The sequence below is a fragment of the Bison bison genome, unplaced genomic scaffold (genome assembly GCF_000754665.1).
Source record: "Bison bison bison isolate TAMUID 2011002044 unplaced genomic scaffold, Bison_UMD1.0 scf7180017845825, whole genome shotgun sequence".
In the NCBI taxonomy this organism is placed as follows: Eukaryota; Metazoa; Chordata; class Mammalia; order Artiodactyla; family Bovidae; genus Bison; species Bison bison.
This window is the reverse complement of record NW_011476398.1, coordinates 14853-20854: the sequence shown is the minus strand read 5'-3', so window position 1 is coordinate 20854 and position 6002 is coordinate 14853. Positions and strand designations below refer to the sequence as shown.

The 6002-nt window shown below is 51.5% G+C and overlaps 1 non-coding gene across 1 annotated transcript; it reads left to right on the top strand.

Moving 5' to 3' along the window:
- The first annotated feature begins 3783 nt into the window (after nucleotides 1–3783).
- Nucleotides 3784–3856, top strand: TRNAK-UUU. Its single transcript has one exon. It is a non-coding gene; the product is annotated as a tRNA-Lys (tRNA).
- Nucleotides 3857–6002: the final 2146 nt, after the last annotated feature.

Genomic DNA, 6002 nt, shown 5'->3' with positions numbered 1-6002 from the left:
TCCCACGAGGGCCCCACTTGAGAGCGTGTCCTGGAGTGGGTTCCAGCTCCACTCTTGTCCCTCTGGCAGCTGGCGGGCAGCCCCAGGAATGCAAGCTGTTGTTTCTGAGGTGACTGTGGACTGGAGAACACAGGATGAGTCTAGAGCAAAGACAAATGTCAACACACTCTCTGTTCAGCCTTATTCTTGAATAAACGCTCTCCAGGCTGTTTCAACTGTTTGGCTAATTTTCACACTTTTCAAAAAGTTGACAATTTTTGCCCATTTTCCGGTTGACTTTATGGAGGAGGCAATGTCTGTAATCCTTACACTGACATTTTCACTGATCTCGCTCACACTTGCTTGTGTTTTAAACTTGCAAGTAAACCTCAATTTTTCTCAAATATGACTGTTTCAAAAAACCATCGTCTCATGACTGATTAGCATTCCATTCTATGAATATATTATTATTTACTTAAAACCCCCTCCCAACTGGCCCACACGAAGAGGTGGCAGGCTCTGGGGACATAGGGAGCCAGCTGGTATTGACGCTCAAGAGCCACTTGTGTGCATGTCTTCCCAATTCCCCGTTCAGTAGGTCCCACTGGTGGCTTGAAATCAGCCATGGGGGAAATGCTTACACCACAGAAATTGACAGAAATTACAAAACATTTCTCCCTACTCCCAACTGAGTGGCAGCTGGTTATGCATTTAACTGCATACTGGCGCTTGAAGGTCTCATAGCAGAGAGCCGTAACAGGACCGCGAGGTTTTGGTTTTTTTTTTTGGCTGCCGCGGCATGTGAGATCTTAGTTCTCTCACCAGGGATCGAACCCCTGCCCTCTGAAGTGGAAGCACAGAATCTTAACCACTGGCCCACTATGGAAGCCCAAGACCATGTTTTATTAATCTGTGTATCTCTAAGACTCAACAGTCTTATTTTATAATCTTTCTTGATTTAGCATAACTTCAAAGCATAGTATTCATTGACACATAATTGTCATTTTAATGGATGAAATTTTCCTTTGACTTAACGAATTTTTTTAATCTCTCCCATGTTGATTTATTAGTAGATCATTTCTAATATTTCACAATGCTGAACACTGTCATGTAATGAGCTTTCTGCACCTTGTTGAAACTCCTTTACAGCTGGGAACCGGACTTGCCTGGTGGTCCCGCGGTTAAGAGTCCGCCTGCCAGTCAGGGGACACGTTCCATCCCTGGTCTGGGAAGATCCACATGCCGTGGAGCAACTAAGCCCGCGTGCCACAGCTACTGAGCCTGCTCTCTAGGGCCCAGGAGCTGTAAGTACTGAGCCCACCGCAAGGACAAACGCCTTACCACGCTGCACGCTAGACAGGACGCCCCCCGTCCGCAGCAGCTAGACAGGACGCCCCTCGTCCGTGGCAGCTAGACAGGACGCCCCTGTCCGCGGCAGCTAGACACGGAACCCCCGTCCGCTGCAACCAGAAGAAACGCCTGACAAACAGACAACACTGACTCAGCACAACAAAAATAAATAGGTAAAAACTAGTTTACAATTTCAAAAATGCATTAAAAAAGACAACCCTCCCCGAGAGAGGCTGGGAACAGGCCACCTTGTCACAAGAAAGCCTGAGACAGAGTAAAACACACACGACCTCCTAGATCGTTAACTTTTACAGAGTGAGTGTCTTTCAACACACCCGCACCGCACATTCCCAAGCGGGTGCTGCCTCCCGGGTTTCCGTGCTGTCTCCAGGTGAAGTCGCGTCTGCATGACAGCAGTGCCCGTGGTGCTGCACGGTTCCGACCCAGGAGTAATCGGGGCGCTCCTGCAGCTGCTCCCAGAACCAGGACGCGCACACCCGACGCAGGATCCCTGCTCCTCTATCAGCGGTCCAGCTGCGCAGGGAACCAGGCTCCCAGCGCCCTGCTGCTCAGAGCCCTGGCCCCCGCCCTCCCCCCGCGCCCCAGAGCCGGGTTAAGTCCCTTTCTGATTAGAATTGCGGGGATGGCTTCTGTTTCCTTAACTGGACCCTGACTGATGCGAGGCCTGCAGTCAGAGCTGGTGATTCAGCCATATTCCACCTAAAAGGTGGCTCAAGTCCAGGCTCTGCCTGCGTTCTGGAGAGCCTCCTGCTGTTATGCCGAAGCAGCAACGTGGACACCCCGCATCAAACAGCTCCCCGGGCCTGGCCGGCCCCCGTGGCACACAGGCCGCCTCTGAGGGGGCTCAGGGCCAGCAGACACTGCCTGCACTGCGGAAATCCTGCTGCTTCCGGGTTGCCTCTGTCCACACAGAGGGCAAGGGCCATACCGTCCTGGCCCAACGCCATACGACTCGGGCCTGATGAGAGTCTGCAGCAACACACGGATTGAGTTGAAACGCCTTTCATCCTAGAGACTGGGGGCCTCCTTCTATTCCCTACAGACAAAGCCACCGGAGGTTCAATCAGAGCCTCCGGGGGATTGTTGGGGAGGACTGCTGGTGTGCGGAGCACAGAGGAGGGGCCCCCACGCTGCACCCAGGACCCCACTGGGGACCACAGAGGATTTTTTCAATTTAATCATTATCTACTTATTTTAAGGTGGAGTAGAAAAATATGACATGTGAAACAAGCCGAATTTCATGAGCAATATTTCTTTAGAACATGTTAGAAAGGAAAACCAATTACAGAGAATTATTAGGGAAATAATAGCAGAAGTGGCATGAAGAGATGGCCAGAACCACGCAGGTGGCATGCCAATTCCTAAGATCTGGAAGTCCCATGGCGAGATGACATCTGGCCCTTGTGACAACCGCGAGTCGCTTAGCTCTGCCCCCACGTTAGGATGGAGTGAGGCTCAGATGACTGAAGTGATCTGCCAGTGTCACATGGCTGCCGGCGTTTGGTGACGCAGTTGGGATTCTTCCCTGGCTGCTGCAGTCTTTGCCCCCTCCCACCCCCACCGCATTTGTCATAGGCAGACCCTGAAACACACCAGGGAGAGGGACTTTGGAGAAGTGAGAAACTCTTCCAGGCCACTTCCTCCTGGTGTCTGTCGCATCCCCCAGGTCCTGGTTCCCCTCGGAGGGGCTGGTGTGTTGCAGAGAGCACCCAGGGGAGGTGCCGGGTCTGGGGGATGCATGTCCACGCTGGCCACTTCCTCCAAGGCACAGGTCAAAAGGAAGCGGGCGCCTTCAGGTTCAGCGGCAGAGAGGAGGCAGGGGCCTGTCCCAAGCTTCTTGGCCTCCTCTCGGGGCTGCAGTCAATATCCCAGGAAAACAAGAGAGAAAGTGCAGCTGGGGTGGTGCGGGGGTTGGGAGGCTGCCTGAACACAGGCTGAGTCCCTTCTCAAAAGCCAGGGACCCGAGTGGCCCAGCACTCGGGCTCAGAGCTGTCTGAGCCAGCCTCCTGAGGAGCCACTGCCGTGGGTACACCCCCCGTGCCAGGGCTTTCAGCGTTGACCCAGGGCGCCGGCTGGGCACCCACAGGCCGGCCCACGGGGGAGAGGATGTCTGCTGGGCTCGGCTGCAGCTCACTGCTCTCCTCCAACCCAAAAGACTTCTGTTTCCTCTGTCTTAGATTCTCATAACAGCTGGAGGAACACTGCCTTCGCATCACCGAGGCCTCAGCCTTGAACAGCTGTGTGCAGGGCCTCCTTCGAGCCTGGCTCTGCTGTACCCAGGGCAGAGATGGACGGGATGCTAGTGGTGACCAAGGGACCTGGGGAGCGGGGGAGCACGAGGGATGGCAGGTTCTGGATGCTGGCCTTGACCAGACCGTCTTAAGCACTTCCTTGTCATTCTCGCCTGGCTTAAAAAAGACGTGCTGGCCGAGTGCCTGGGTAGCTCAGTCGGCAGAGCATCAGAGCTTTACTCTGAGGGTCCAGGGTTCAAGTCACTGTCCAGGCACCCAGAGTAAATAAACAAGTACACAAAGCTGAAAAACAACCTACACGTCCAACAGCAGAGGAATGGACACAGAGGACGCCGGATGCACACGCGGTGGAGCACCGCTGAGGCATGAAAGGAATGAAATAATGCCATCTGCAGCAACACGGAGGCACCCAGAGACCACCATACTCAGCAAGTCGGAAGGAGAAAGACAAACGCCGTGCGCTGTCACTTAGGTGCGGACTCTAAACTACAACACCCATGAACCAGTCTGTGAAATAGAAACAGCATCACAGATGTGTGGTTGCCGAGGAGAGGGAGTGGGAGATGGCGTGAGTGATAACAGACTGAATAAACCCCAAGTCCTACTGTGTGTGAGTATCCTGGGACAAACCCTAATGGGAAAGAATATTAACAGTATGTGTGTACAACTCAATCACTTTGCTAAAGAGCAGAAATCCACACGCGATAAGTAAAGTAACGTGAACGACAGCCCCACACTCACTCACTCACCAGCGGACAGTAACTTTATAGTGGAGAGCGCTGGCAGACTTCCAGCGCAACCAAGTGACCCCACCTAACATCAGCAATGCCGGGACACAGTGGCACCAGGACCTTGTGACAAGGTGACCCGAGACAGACCCAGTATTATATACAGCGTTCCTGCCGAAAATGCAAAGGCCGCGTGCAACGAGGAAACGTCAGGCAGACCCACGAGGAGGGATCATCTAAAAAGCAACTGGCCTGTGCTCTTTACAAATATCTAGGTCAGAAAGACAAAGAAGGGCTAAGAAACTGTTCCCGATCAAGAGACTCAAGGGACATGAACATGAAATGCAATGTGTGGTCCTCCAATGGATCTTGGAAGTGAAAGTCACTCAGTCGTGTCTCTTGGCGATGCCATGACCATAGTCCATGGAATTCTCCAGAATACTGGAGTGTGTAGCTGTTTCCTTCTCCTGGGAATCTTCCCAACCCAGAGATCAAGCCCAGGTCTCCCACAATGCAGGCAGATTCTCTACCAGCTGAGCCACCAGGGAAGCCCAAGAATACTGGAGTGGGCAGCCTGTCCCTTCTCCAGGGGATCTTCCCAACCCAGGAATCGAACCGGGGTCTCCTGCATTGCGGGAAGATTGTTTACCAACTGAGCCACCAGGGAAGCCCTATGGATCTTGGCCAGAAAGGACATTATTGTGACTTGGGAGAACCTGACCATGGGCTGTACATTAGATAACAGGATTGTATCAACGTCCAATTTCTAGATTTTGATGACAGTACTCTGGTTTTGTATCAGAACTCTGCAGTGGCCACAGGACTGGAAAAAGTCAGCTTTCATTCCAATCCCAAAGAAGGGCAGTGCCGAAGAATGCTCAAACTACGGCACAGTTGTGTTCATTTCACATGCCAGCAAGGCTATGCTCAAAATCCTTCAAGCTAGGCTTTAGCAGTATGTGGACTGAGAACTTCCAGATGCACAAGCTGGGCCTCAAAGGTAGAGAGGAACCAGAGATCGAATTATCAACATTCGCTGGATCACGGAGAAAGCAAGGGACATCAAGAAAAATATCTACTTCTGCTTCACTGACTACGCTAAAGCCTTTGACTGTGTGGATTACAACAAACTGTGTGAAATTCTTAAAGAGATGGGCATACCAGACCACCTTACCTGTCTCCTGAAAAACCTTTATGTAGGTCAAGAAGCAACAGTTAGAACCAGACATGGAAAAACTGACTGGTTCAAAATTGGGAAAGAGTGTGACAAGGCAACATATTGTCACCTGGCTTATTTAACTTATATGCAGAGTACATAATGCAAAATGCTGGGCTGGAAGACTCACAAGCTGGAATCAAGATTGCTGGGAGAAATATCAACAACCTCAGATATGCAGATGATACCACGCTAATGGCAGAATCAAAGAGGAACTATAGAGCCTCTTGATGAAGGTAAAAGGGGCAAGTGAAAAAGCTGGCTTGAAACTCAACATGAAATAAACAAAGATCATGGCATCCAGGGCCATCACTTCATGGCAAATAGACGGGGAAAAAGTGGAAGCAGTGACAGACTTCATTTTCTTGGGCTCCAAAATCACTGCAGATGGTGACTGCGGCCATGAAATTAAAAAGATGCTTGCTCCTTGGAAGGAAAGCTATGACAGCGTTTTAA